This window comes from Rhinatrema bivittatum, chromosome 9 (genome assembly GCF_901001135.1).
Source record: "Rhinatrema bivittatum chromosome 9, aRhiBiv1.1, whole genome shotgun sequence".
In the NCBI taxonomy this organism is placed as follows: Eukaryota; Metazoa; Chordata; class Amphibia; order Gymnophiona; family Rhinatrematidae; genus Rhinatrema; species Rhinatrema bivittatum.
In genome coordinates this window covers 191,477,273-191,492,209 of record NC_042623.1, presented here as the reverse complement: position 1 = coordinate 191,492,209, position 14,937 = coordinate 191,477,273, and positions in this window count along the sequence as shown.

Here is a 14,937-nt window from a genome sequence, read left to right as displayed (position 1 = left end):
TATTCGTTTTCTGTTTTGAGCAGGTCGCTGGAGCACCTCTCCATTTGTCTTTTCTCTTACTGAAGTTCTGGGAAGTAAACCCGGTAATGGCACTGTACAAAGGAAGAAATGGCCGATCAGCACTTCATAGGAAAAGGTCAAAATTAAGATCAAGACGCTTCTAACCAGTGTGGTGAGGACCTGAGCGAATATGACAGGGGTGTTGGGGTAAATGGGGTAGGAAGAGAGTGTGTGCAATGGTGATGTGTGAGTATGAGTATGTATTGTGTGTGAGAGGATTCACATAATTGGCGACTGAAACACATCTGTGGGCCTTTTTTGAACGGGAGAGGGTATCTAGGCTGGGGGGTTCCATCTGATGCCACGATACTACGGTTTGCATTTATAGTTGTGATTAAGATGAATGGCTAGTTTGGTATTGTATTCACTGAATACTGATGGCTTGCACTCCCCTATAAAGAGGAAAAAATGGCTAATGGAACTTAAAAGAAAGAATACTGAAATCGCCATTTTTTTAAAAATAATTTTCTTTATTAAACGTATTGATTACAACCACAAAGTAATACTTTGTTAAAGACATTTTCCAGAGAGTACAATTTAAGGCAATATAAATCAGGTAATTGACCATTACAGAAACATATTACAAACTCTCTCCATCACAGAGGTAATTCAAACTGGGGGAAGGATAGGAAAAAAAAAAAAGATAAAGGAGGAGATCAATGAATCCGTATAATAAAAGGAAAATTGCAGCGTGAAAACATCCCCACATTAAGTACCCCAGCATTTAAGAACTCCTGCAACTGTTCAGGACTGAAGAAAATATAAGTATTATCCTGTAATTTAACCATGCATTTACATGGATACCGCAAAAGAAAACTTGCTCCAAGAGAAGCAATTCAGATCTCATATTCAAAAAAGTCTTCTGGCGCATCTGGGTATGCCTAGCTAGACACGAACTATACCACTCAGAAAGGAAATATTTATATTTTTAAAGTAATAACGCATAACAAGGCTTATATCTTGTTCAGAAAAAAAGGAAACTAACAACATTGATCTAGCAATCATTTCTATAGAAGAATTTTCTAGGTATTCAGACAAATTGGAGAAGTTACCTTCATTATTGGACTGTGGCAAAACTTCTGAGATAAAAACGCAATCTTAAGAACATAAGAACATGCCATACTGGGTCAGACCAAGGGTCCATCAAGCCCAGCATCCTGTTACCAACAGTGGCCAATCCAGGCCATAAGAACCTGGCAAGTACCCAAAAAATTAAGTCTATTCCATGTTACCGTTGCTAGTAATAGCAGTGGCTATTTTCTAAGTCAACTTAATTAATAGCAGGTAATGGACTTCTCCTCCAAGAACTTATCCAATCCTTTTTTAAACCCAGCTACACTAACTGCACTAACCACATCCTCTGGCAACAAATTCCAGAGCTTTATTGTGCGTTGAGTAAAAAAGACCTTTCTCCGATTAGTTTTAAATGTGCCTTCTTGGTAGCTGGGAGTTTAATATCTCAACTAGATATTTTTTAAAGAAATTAATTTGGGAAATTTTTTAAAGAAATTAAAGAAATTAATTTGGGAAATTAAGTTGCCACAAGTTCAAATGTCAAAGAGAGTTTTCCAGAAATTCCAGCCTCCTAACAGAGGCCAAACACTGCCGAATAATTGCAGCATTAGTACCCTGTACATTTTTAGCATCTTCTTCCAATTTCTGAATAAAAGACAAATGATCTTGCAAGATTCGTTGATGGTCTTGGGCAACCGTATCCAATTTCAGTTTAAAAGTAGAGGACATACCTGCTATTAAATCCCAAAGAGATTCCAGAGTGACAACAGCCGGTCTCAAAATCTCCTGGGGTGATTGATCTACTATTCCACTTCCCATAGCACAAACACTCCCATTAGATATAACCGGGTGGACATCCCCGCTCTCTCCAACACTCCCCGCAGGGTCCTCCAACCTCTGGGCAGGAATAAAGGTCAGTACCCATTCTGGGGAAATGCCGGCGGCTCCATCCGACAAAGGCTTTCCGACTGAGTCTCCTCTCGGAGCCTCAGCACCGATGACGTCACCTCGGGAAGAAGCTATCAGCTGTTGTCGTGGGTCAGGAGGGCTCAAAGATATCTCCCCAGGTGAAAACAGAGCTCCTCTCTCTGCTTCACTAGTGGGCATAGAGGCCCTCAGCTCCATAGTGGGGGGGTCGCAAACTCTGTGATACATCGCTGGTCCACGGGGAGGTTAGGTTCAGATGGATAAACCCTTACCTTCCCTTTGTGCAGCATAGCAATAAAGTACCAGAAAAAAAAAGTAACGAGGAAAATCTCGAGGACATTGCAGAGCAGCGGGAGTAAGGTCCTCTCCCGCGGCCATCTTGGTTCCGCCCCTTAAATTGCCTTTCTACAAGAAACATATTTAGATAACAAGGAGCACAAAAAGTTATTCCATGAATGGGTGGGCCAGTGTTATTATGCCTTGTTCAATTCGAGACAACATGGGATGGCTATTTTGGTTAACAAAACCAAAACCTTTGGTTGAAGAATGGCATATAATGGATCCAAATGGGAGATATAGAAACATAGAAACATAGAAATGACGGCAGAAGAAGACCAAATGGCCCATCCAGTCTGCCCAGCAAGCTTCACACACTTTTTTCTCTCATACTTATCTGTTTCTCTTAGCTCTTGGTTCTATTTCCTTTCCACCCCCACCATTAATGTAGAAAGCAGTGATGGAGCTGCATCCAAGTGAATATCTAGCTGATAAGTTAGGGGTAGTAGGGGTAGTAAACGCCGCAATAAGCAAGCTACACCCATGCTTATTTGTTCTACTCAGACTATGTTATACAGCCCTTATTGGTTGTTTATCTTCTCCCATGCTGTTGAAGCAGGGAGCCATGCTGGATATGCATCGAAAGTGAAGTATCAGGCACATTTGGTTTGGGGTAGTAACCGCCATAACAAGCCAGCTACTCCCCGCTTTGTGAGTGTGAACCCTTTTTTCTTCTCCCCTGCCGTTGAAGCAGGGAGCTATGCTGGATATGTGTGAAGTATCAGTTTTTTCTTCTCCCCTGCCTTTGAAGCAGAGAACTATGCTGTATATGCATAGAAATAGAAGTAACAGGCTTATTTGGTTTGGCGTAGTAACCGCCGTAACAAGCCAGCTACTCCCCCCTTTGTGAGTGCAGATCCTTTATTCCACATTTCCTCTTGCTGTTGAAGCTAGAACGATATTGGAGTCACAGTAAGCATGTGTATGTTTATTGAATAAGGGTATTGTCTCCAGGCAGTAGCCATCATTCTGGTGAGTCACCCACTCTTCATTGGCGGCCTCTTGACTTTATGGATCCACAGTGTTTATCCCACGCCCCTTTGAAGTCCTTCACAGTTCTGGTCTTCACCACATCCTCCGGAAGGGCATTCCAGGCATCCACCACCCTCTCCGTGAAGAAATACTTCCTAACATTGGTTCTGAATCTTCCTCCCTAGAGCTTCAAATCGTGACCCCTGGTTCTGCTGATTTTTTTCCTACGGAAAAGGTTTGTCGTTGTCTTTGGATCATTAAAACCTTTCAAGTATCTGAAAGTCTGTATCATATCGCCTCTGGTATTTGGTATTCTGGTATTTGGCTCCTTGTATGATCACAAGGTGATTTTGCTCAATATTTATACCCCAAGCCGCTACTCCCATGCATTCTTTATGGATATACTTGACTTGGTGAGTAGATGGGAAGACTATTCAATTATTTTAGGCAGAAACTTGTCTGATAATCCATTAGTGGACTGCAAGCCTTTCAAAATACCCAGAAAAGACCAAGCTGAGATTGGAGTGGGGGTTTTGTGCAAGGAACTATGTCTTGTGGGTTCTTGTAGAGTGCTATATCCAAATGATATGGAATATTCTTTTTTTCACAAGTACATCATGTCGAATCTCAAATTGACTATGTTTTGATGTCTGAGTCAGATCCATTTCAACAGCTTCAAGATACTTGATCACTCTCTGTGGGACATTTCTTATTTACAAGCAGGACATCAATATGGTGGCACAGCCAGCACTAGAAAGTGAAGTCCATTTGGACAAAGGAAAATCGTCAAAGCAAGGACAATTCTCAAGCTGGGAAAAAAAAAGGGAGTCTCATTCAATCCAGTAATATTTTCTCCTTCTGTGCCATTTGTGTGGGGAACGGACATGAGGGGGAGGATATGTGAAAGAGTATACACAAGAAAATCCCAGAATACCTTAAAGGATCGCATCCAGAGATCTGGTCCGGTCCACCTTAAGCCTCAGACAGCAGGGAATGATGGCTGGGGGTGGAGCCTGCTGGGAAGGTGGATACCTAGCTGTGCCCTGCAAGGAATAGGAGGCCCCAAGGAATGAAGGAACCAAGAGAAGGCCCAGATCGAGAGACGGGCCTGTAAATGTTCTAAGCTGCGAAGGTCCGCAGAACTGATTCTTGTTTTTATATATTAATAAAAGTGCATGGGAAAACCAGCCAGAGCCTAGCCTGTGCCTATTCTCTAGCCATTCTGACCCCATGCAGTGCCACATTGCCTCTTACAAACTTGTATTTAGAGATTTCATGGGAGGTCATGGGGCCTTGTGTGGCTCGTGGCCCTCCCCTTGTGCCCAGGGTCAGAACGGGATGGAGGCTACATTTGAACGATCGGAACCACGCGGTTCCACAGCGAGATCTGCTGCGGTATAAGGCCTTCTGTGGCTTTTACCCAAATCTGTAGAGAATGGTTGTTCTGAATGAATGCTTAAGGCTCGTGGGCATCGGCCATGGAGGAGCCAATGTAAACGTGACTGGGTGATGCCCATGATCATAGCAAAATGCACTGTATGAGGGAGCTATTTTTCCTTCCTACCAGAAACACTAATGAGACCATTACAAACTGGGGACATTCTTTTTTTCTAAGTTCAAACATAGAATCATGGCTAAAGAGATCAAGTTAAAATGAGATATTATCTGCGATCTTAAGGCAAATAGGGCCCCCAACTGTACCCAACAAAAGTCAATTATTTTCTCCAAGATGTCAACACAGTATGATGCATCCTCCCAAATGATTCCCACCACTATAATTCATTCTTATAATGTGCCCAGTGTGTGTGAGGTGAGACGGGGTTTATTGCTCAGCCAGTCATGCCTTATTGCTTTTGACATATCTTGTGAGTAACACAGTGAATATATCTGTGGACACTTTGCCTGCCAGCAAAACATAATATTGCATACACGGTGTAGCTCTGAAATGTGCAATACGCTGATGATAACAGTGCGAATAATAATAATAGATTATTTCCAAGTAAGAAAAATGCCAAGGGTTATCAGATTTGAGGTGGCTACTCATACTGGGTCACACCGGCGACTGGGTCACGGGCCCCATTCCCGACACTCCCGCTCAGCACGGCTCAGTCACTTCTTGGTTCTCTCACCACCAGAACAGCGCTGCGAGCGTGGGCAAGCACGTGACTCAGACTCACCCCCACCCCCCCAGAGCCACACGGTACCTGTGCTTTGGGTGCTCTTCCCGCGGTGAGGGCTGAGAAGCGCGAGACGGCAGGCGCCGTGCGGCTTAGAGTGACCGAGCCAGGAGGAGCAGGAACATTAGAGAGTGAATGGTGGGACCGGGAGTCGGAAGAGGGGAGGGGGGCTGGAGGGTAGGGAGGAGGTAAATAAGCACTGGGGGGGGGAGCTGAGGAGTAAGGAGGTAGTGAGCGTGAGTAGTGGGTGCTAGGGGAGACCAGAATGGTCTTATCGACAGCTTTGTCCGATGATCTTTATTTCTAAGTATCTAAGTGAACTAACGAGAGAGCTGTACTACTTTAATTGATTTTAAAGACTAATTACATTTTTATCTGCCTTCCCACTGCAGTACTGCAGAACCTTTCCGATCTTTGACTTTACCTTTTAACTTCGCTGCGACTAAAAGGTCCTCTCTGTTTATTCCGGGCTTTCTTGAACTGCTTTACTAATTATTTGCCTCCATCACCTCCCCTGGGATCCGACCCATGCATCCATGGCCCGTTCCGGGAAGAAATATATTTTCTGGTGCTCCTCCCGAATGCGCTCCTGTCCAGTCCCACGCCACAGTTCCTCGATCAGAGCTCGCTTCTCGAGTGCTATTTATTTCCGGCGGTCCCTCTGGATGTCCCCCGTCACATTTACCTCCCTTCAGCTAGGGTAGGACATATTTAGGTCCCTGGGTCTCGCCTCCTCATCGAGCTCGCGTGCTTTTTTGGTGCCCCCTTCTCACTGCTTTCGCTCTGAATCTTATCCTTTTGGGGGATAACGACTTCCAAAACTGGACAGGATACTCCAGAAGGCGTCCCATCAAAGGTTTGTGCAGAGGTTGCGTCACCTCCCTCAGGAGCAGATTTCCAAAGGGGGCTCCACTCGTAAAGCTAGCACGTGCAGGCGTTTATGCTGGTTTAGAAGAGATTAGACAACTTATTGGCTAATTTTACAGGGCTTCCCAACCTTTCCAAGCGCAAGGCGCAGCTACATTCACAAAAATATTGTGTGGTACCCCAGACTCCATGGAGCAGGCGGTGCGGACGTAGAAAGGATTCATATGGCCAAGAAAAAAAGCTAGGGAAGCACAGGAAGGCACCAATAGCATCGCTTTCAAATTTTAAAACGGAGACAGGGGGTGAAGAACATACGAACCTGTCAGGATGCACCAGCTCCCGCAGGAGAAGGGAGAAGCTGGTACGGCGCGAGTAGCTGGCTCGGTGACTTACCTTGGCTGCCGCCCGTGGCTGTGAGAGCTCCTTCACCGCTACTGCCGCGCACAACTCACAGACTGAGTCACATCCGGTGCATGTTCTCCCCGTCTCACTCAGCCCGGGGAAAAGACAGAGGCTCGAAGAGCTCACAGAGGAGATGTGGCTGTCTGCCCCTGCGTGTGCTGCACCAAGCAGCTCCCCAACTATCTGTGCTCTACATGCGGCCCGTTAATCGCCAAACTCCAGGGTTCATGCCGCAGCCAGGAAGAAGAGGTGCGCATGATTATTGCACAGGTTCTCAGATAGGAGTTCCTACACATTTAAAAGCCACTGCTGGTATCTCTTGCTGCTTCATGGTGCTGGCCTCGATCTAAGCATCAGGCAGTGGAGACTTCCCGGTGGCACACCTGGTCAGATCTGAAGGCACGCTGGCTGGGAAGCTCTCATCTAGCACAATCGATATCAGACTCGTCTGCTATTACTGGGTGGGAGATCCGGGTGAATCCGGGGGGAGCGCAGAGTGAAGTGCTAGCAGAGCCTCAAAGAAGTGGAAATGAACTGGTGAAAGTATTGGCAAACTGGTGATGTCAAATGCACCCTCATGTTTGAAAGTACGCTGACTTCCGCAGAGAAATCAGGGTTTTATGCAAACAAGTTATATTTTTTCCGGACGTAAAATGTGCTGTTGATGCCTTGCAAATATTCCCAAGTGCTGAAACATACGCGCGTGTTATAATCTGCATGGACCAGATACGCGCAGGCTATAAAATACTATAGTAGATCTCCGTGCATTACTCTCTCTGTACGTATTTTCGGTCTCATACGTACATTTTATCAGGGAAAGAAAGGGGTGGATATAGGGGTGTACCGGCGAGGGGTTCAGAACTATGCATGGTAGCTGCTGTTTTGTAAGTGATATATGCGCATACTTTACCAAACTTATTCATACACTTTAGTCTCTCACACAAGTGAAATCAGACGACTCTTTTCTGCACTTTTTGGGTGGAAGGTGTGGCCGTACAGTGAAGTACTACAGGATCTAGCACTGATGGCTTCTGCTGTGGGTGGAATATAAATATTTTAAATAAATAAAAATAAAATAAAAAGGGTGACCTGGACAAGGACTAGATGAATTGGCAGAGATATGAACAAACTGGTGATCCCAAGTACACACACACATATACACACACAAGTATTTTTTAAAACGGTATCCGCACATACTATACAAAATACCTGCCTCCGTTTGTGATTTCTGGGTGTTTGTGCAGTGTCATGATTATTGCATGTGTCAATTATACGCGCGTATGTTTATAAAATAGGTAGAAAACGTATGCGCTTTCCCGCATTGGAAATGTTTGCACGCACTGAAATATGCACGCATGCCTTCGGAGCAGAACTGCGTGGCATTTTACAGATGGTGCAGCTCCCACCACACAGTTTATAAAATTCTAGGATTAATCTCCGCCACCTCCAGTTAGGCACATGAATGCTGGACTTGCTAGAAGTAAAAAAAAAAGACATCATAGAAAAGCAAATGGAATGAGCTCCAGCTGCTCCCGCGGCTGTGATTGACTGCTCGGGGTACAAGGTGACTTGAAAGAGCCAGAGAAGGAACAATGCACAACGGGGAAAGCCATCGAGCTATCCTGAAGCTCAGGGGAGCCACAGAGCAGGATCGTGGACGGATCGGTTCAGAGGGACTGATACCTCCGGTCCAGAGGTGCTTCCAGAGGTGCACGTTCGGCTGGTATGCAGCCGGCACTTCGGAAGTGGAACAGGACAAGGCAACACTCTAACCAGGAGCCCCCATCCCCACCCACCCCCCCCTACCACACTGAACCGGGGCACATTAGAAAGCAAAATTACCGTGGTCTGCACTGGCAGCATGGAACACAAATTTAAGAGGACAACTGGAAGAAAACAAAGGACTGTTTGGTATGAAAAGCAAACAATCCAGCGAGCGATTGTCTCCCGTGCTAATGAATTGTGCTGCGGTTGAAAGCAAGCCACTGTGGCGCCCATCGATCAGAAGTCACCAACAAGAATGTGTTAGGCGAGAGCACGCGCTCAAACAAATCGCTCTTAATGAGCTAAAATTTCAATTAACTTTTCCCCCCACTGGATATGAAAGCCTGGCATATTGCACGGCCTGCGTCTAGCCCTGCACCACTGCTACCTGCAGGAATGCGTTAAGGATGTCTTAGGTCACAAGCGGTGGCCCAGCCAGGGACTCCACCTGCTACTGTTGCCTTTACTCTTCCCCCCTCCTGCATTCAACGCCGGCTGCCTGCCAAAGCAGCTTTGAGGAGCCACCAGCATAATCTGGGCTGACAGATAAAGACAAGATTTGAATACATACAAATGCAATATTTTCTGTCAAGCAACCAAATTAGTTGTTAGGTGTCCAGGGCTTATGCTCTAACATTGTCAAGGATAAAGGCCTGATTTCTAGAGATGTGCATCGGGTGCCCGCTTTCGGGTTCGTGTGGCTGTGAGAAAATCTCGTATTCCTGTGGATCGGCATTTGTTTTTCGTGAAAAATCATTTTTCGGCTTAGTGCGTGCAAACGGGAGTTAGTGTGCACTAATACCTGTTAGTGCGCACTAAGAAAAAACCATTAGGTTTTGTTACTTTTTGTTATTTTTGTTAGTGCATACTAAGCCGAAAAACGATTTTTTAACAGAAATTCGGGGGAAATGCAATCGTTTTATCGGCTTCCCGATCCGTGACGATTTAGGAAATATCGTATGAATTTCCTAATCGTCAAAAAGCGATTGCACATCCCTACTGATTTCCAAGATACAAGCCCGTCTCTTCCTTAAAAGTGGAGAGTAAAGCCAAGCGCATGCTTTCCTGTGAGCAGGATCTGGGATGAGAACCTTATGCAGTTTTGTGGGATGTGTTTCTGGTGGACCTGCAAGGAGATCTCTTTCCACTTTGATGGTTGGAAGCAGCTATAAGGTCCTTTCACCGTGGTATCTGATGCCGCCTAAGCCGCATAGGAATCCTTCCCACCATATCTGGCGAATGCTGATACCAACGTGGTGAAAGTGGATCATTCAAGTCTGGTGGAGCTGTGTACGTGTGCAGTCGATCTGGGGGGGGGGGGGGGGAATCGTGCGATTGGTTGAGGAGGTGCTAGATCTGACATTATTGATCTCAAGATATTTCTCCTATGTTCCCTAATGATTTACCTGTACGACAAGTTATTATTTTTGCAGCCAAATGTGAAATTGCAGCTTATTGGAGGAAAAGTCTCTGCCCCCCTCATTGGCATCTTTAACTACACGTATCTGGGGAAATGAACTGCTTTACAGAAGGACTCACTCTTTTCTTATCTGAACACGTGGGAAGCGAATGCTAAATTGTGTCAAAGAAATTCCTAATTTTAGGTTTGGGAGATTATCTGCTGATCCACCTATATGTAACAAGGTGTTGTATATGGAAGAGGGTAGGAGTAGGGGAGAGGGGAAGGCATGGGAGGGGTTGTTTTTTTTTTTCAAAAACCCTGAACCATGTATGTGATTGCACTGCATTGATGCTGGGTTGTTGTTTGTTTTTTTTTTAATGTAGTCTTAATGTTATACTATTTATGGTGGTTAAATAAAAGAAAAACCAATAAAGCCAATGGATACCCTGAACATAAAAACAAACATATTGAGATGACCCCAACAGGCATATCATTTATGAATAATTTTTTAAAATAATTTTTAAATAATTTTTATAGGAGGAAAAAAGACTTCATAAACCATGGCAAACAGATTTGCTTAAAGCGGTTGGGGTGCTTAATCATGAGTCTTAAAAACCGCCATTTTTAAACTGAACGAACTTAACCTGATGATTTACAGATTCCTTCTTTGTTTTCCATCAAACTCCACATAAGAAATCATCCTTTTGAAAAACTCCGATATTGGCCAGCGTTTCGCCAATCTGCAGCTGTTGCTCCTTTCTGGTTTTTCCTAACCATTTTCCCCATTATATCATAGTCTCCCTTTTGAAGGTTAAATGCTATCGAGGTGAATTTCCTTAGTGTCCTCCCTCTAGTTATCAAGTCAAATTTGATTAAGTTGTGATCATTATTGCCAAGTTTTTCCAACACTCGCACCAAATCCTGTGTTCCACTAAGAGCTAGCTGTAAAACTTACCATACTTACCATACCCTTCAAACCACACTCCTCTGCTAGACCCACCAGATCTGCATATAGAGATTCCCTCCAAGTTCCCCCCAAAAAATCTGTTTTTCACAACTCTATTGAAAAACGGGCACTATCAATTGCTGGTCCGCATCACTGGAACTCCCTCCCGCCAGATCTCCGCCAGGAACATTGCCATATCACGTTCAGAAAAAAATTAAAAACTTGGCTGTTCGCCCAAGCTTACCCCTAAAAAAAGCCTCAGGGTCACCCACACAGTCTCTTACCCCACGGATGCGTCCATTTCCGCAACTCAAAGGAACTGTTGTCCGACTAATTGCACTATCTTATAATTTGCTTAATTTCATATACACTATGTAAATTTGTACATAATTTTATCCTGTAAGCACCCTCTCCTCCTTTTGCCCTTCTCTCCAGTTAGAATTTGTATAACCTATCTTTTTCTCTAACAGCCTAGTTCCACATTCCCTGTTATAATGTAACTTTTGTTTTTGTTTGCTCTGTTAACTGGTTCCCCCTAGTTTACTGTAAACCGGTACGATAAGACCTGGTCTTGAGCATCGGTATATTAAAAGAATTTAAATAAATAAATAAAATCGCTCCCCCTCTTGTCAGTTCCTGTACCAGCTGCTCCATGAAGCAGTCACTGATTTCATCTAGGAACCTTACCTCATTAGCATGTTCTGATGTGACATTTACCCAGACAGTACTGGGGGTCATTGAAATCACCCATTACTGTGTTGCTAGTTTCCCTTACTTCTGTTGGCATTTCATCATCCGTCTGTACATTCTGGCCAGGAGGATGGTAATACACCCCCACTGCTATTCTATTCCCCTTCTCACACGGAATTTCCATCCATAAAGATTCAATGTTACATTTTGTTTCCTGCAGAACTTTTATCTTGTTTGACTCAATGCCCTCTTTAGCATATAGTGCCATCTCTCCACTAATTTGCTCCATTCTCTCATTACAAAATAGGCCTTTCAATAAGAGATTATAAAAAGAACACCTTAATGATTTTATTTATTTCACAGTAATTATCTACTAATTATTTTGTTAGTACCACTGCTTTACAGACCAGTCTGTTTTCCTCCACTTTATATTGCGTCCTTCAGTCTGTTAGCACAGAGCTTCCTTATCCTAGTAAAATGATTGAACATCATCTTGATATGGTTTAATATTGTTGCACTGTGGAAATCTTGAGTAAATCATAAGCTCTAAGACTGACACATAAGGTTGGTACCAGCTCTTGCCCTACATCACTGAAAGGGAGCTATTTTTTACTAAATACCCTCTTGAAAATAGGGTAACTAAAACAGTTATAGTAATACAATTACAAAACAATATTTGTTTCAATTGTAAATCCTCTCTGAGTCACTAGCTACCGATGCAATTATAAAATAAAATATTGAAGAGGAATTATGCAAACACTTTAAACAGCAGTGTGTGTATACTTTCAGTTCTCCGTTATGACTGTCACTGCAAAATGGGGAAAGTGTCATTATGTCCTTGCTCTGTGAAGCTGCTCACGTGTGATACATGCTTGGCCTCTAGACGCATGCTCACAGTCATCCTGTAGGTTCAGCAACACTGTTATATTGCTTTTTCTCCCCTGAAAACATACGGATCTTCTTGGACTTGGTTCTGTAACTGCTGTGTCAGTGCTCAGACTGAGGGGAGGCAGATAACTTCTGTTTATTCAGGGAACAGGATCTGGACATCTTCTTTCCACAGACAGACTGACGCAGTTCTGACACGGTACAGCAGTGGACAGATGAGTGCTTGCTTAGCTGCAATAGACCTGGCTGCCACCCAGAGTCGCTACCCCTTCACCTGCGAGGTTGAATGTCTCAGCCATGAGTTCAAGATTCCTTCCGCTGACCTTGACTAAGTCACTTTATCTCTCTGCGCCTTTGACATCCAATTCAAAATAAGGTGTTTGGCTTAATGTGGGTTTTCCCAGCTGTCATATTGAACAAAATGGTGATTACGAGATTCGTTGTTCAATGTCTATGGAGAAACCCCTTGATAACTCCTTACTATGCTGGAGGCCATACAGTGAGTAGTGAAAGGGGGGGAGGGTCCTGAAGGGAGGGCTTCGTCAGTCCCATGTATCATAGCATGTACCCTTTTTTATTGAATTAATGAATTTCTTGAACTAGTTTTATTGTTTTATTTTATTTTAGTATATTTATCATGATTCTTAGTCTATTTAGTTGTTTTAAGACATGAATCATGTATGCATTGTATTTTATGCGCTTGCTATTTTGTATTGTACACCAGTGTGAAGCTGCCACGAACGTCTGTATAGAAAAATGAACAAATAAATAAATAATGGGGAAAAAAAACCCAGCTTTCTCCATTGACATAAAGCCAAAAACGAATGCTTTGACAAAAGAGCCTTAAACATGAGTGAAGGGCCTATGGTCCCTTCAGAGGGCCTGTGCTCCTGCTAGCGAGGGACACGTTGAGACTGGCAGAGTACTGCGTTGGACTAAAGGGTTTTGCAATGGCACTTCCCTCTAGGAGCAACCGTAGGGGTAGAGGCTTGGGTTGGGTTGATGCAGCCCAAGGCAGTTCTGGTCAGAAGCTCAGAAGTAAGAGGGCAGAGGTAAAGCAAAGGGGGAAAATAGAAGTCTGTATCTCTGTATGAGAGCATGCGGTTTGGGAAGAGGTCAAAATGGACCTTTGATTCTGTTTGCTTATTAGTTTGTAATGGGTAGAGAGGAGCACCCAGACAGATCCCTCTGAGGGAGGAAACCTCTCACCCTGGGCCTGCCATTCTGCGGGGGGAAAGGAGGCCCCCGGATCTGAGTTCGCGATGGATGCAGATGTTCACAGGAACAGAGAGATGTGGGCATCAGGTGCCTGTCCAGAGGTGGCCATTCAGTGTGGAAGGACCGGAAGAGGGAGGAAGGGAGCGGGCCATGGGGGTGCTCTGTTCCAGTGCTCCAGGAGTCCAAAAGAGTCTGGGCTGAGGGAAGGAGAAATGTGTGCAGCCCTGGCAATTCACGTACAGGGGCCCCATCTTTCCAAGGGGACCTTTAATCCCCAGAGTCGTGAGGGGTTCCTAGGAGGGTACACAAGCAAGGATATTTCAGTATCTATTTTAAGGCCAAAGACTAGGGATGAGCATTCATTTTTAAAATGAACGGTAATCCAAACGGGACTGGGCATTTTTGTTTCAGTTTGTTTTACTCCAAATGAATGCACGATCCCCCCCCCCCCACACACAAATCCCCAAAATGTGGGGGTTTATTCATTTTGGAAAAGAGTGCATACTGTTCACCGTAAAGTGTGTGTGCACTATTTTCCAAAATGAATAAAAATGAAGGCAAAAAGCCCACAAAAATAATAATAATAAAAAAAAAAAAAAGATTAAAAAAAAATGAATAAAACAAACCAAACCAAAAAAAGAATGTCCTTGCATATTCATTCATACCAAAGACTATGGCCATCTTTGTCAACTGGCACTATTTTTTTCAGTAACGATGTTCATTCTGGGACACTGTACTGATGTCCAGCGTCTCTTTGCTGTCGTAGCATTTAAACCCCTTGAGCCCTGCAGGTTAATCCTCCCCCCTTTCAGAGAATACAAGCCAGGGTTGGGACGAAGCCCTGGTAGTTTCCCCGCGCTCCTTCCCCACCCCATAACGTTTACAGTGGAAAGGGGGGGGGGGGGACTACACATAGTTGTGCTATGGATTCGTTGGATGTTTAGCAATTATATATTTCCAGGGAAATCATCTGAAATCCAGTAGGCATTCTCCCAGAAACCTGACACTATTTCAGAGAAAGCAGGAAAAAAAAAAAAGAGCACTTTAAAATTGTTTCTCAATCCGGTCCTGGAGTGCCCTTAGCCGGCCTGGTGTTCAGGGTATCCACAGTGAATCTGCAGGAGGTAAATCTGCACGCACTGCCTCCATCCCCCTGCGGATCTACCCCCTGCAGACTCACTGTGGCCATCCTGAGCATCAGACTGGCTTAGGGGGTGCTCCAGGACTGGCTCGAGAAATTACCGAGACACTCGTAAGCAAGCTTGCTGGGCAAC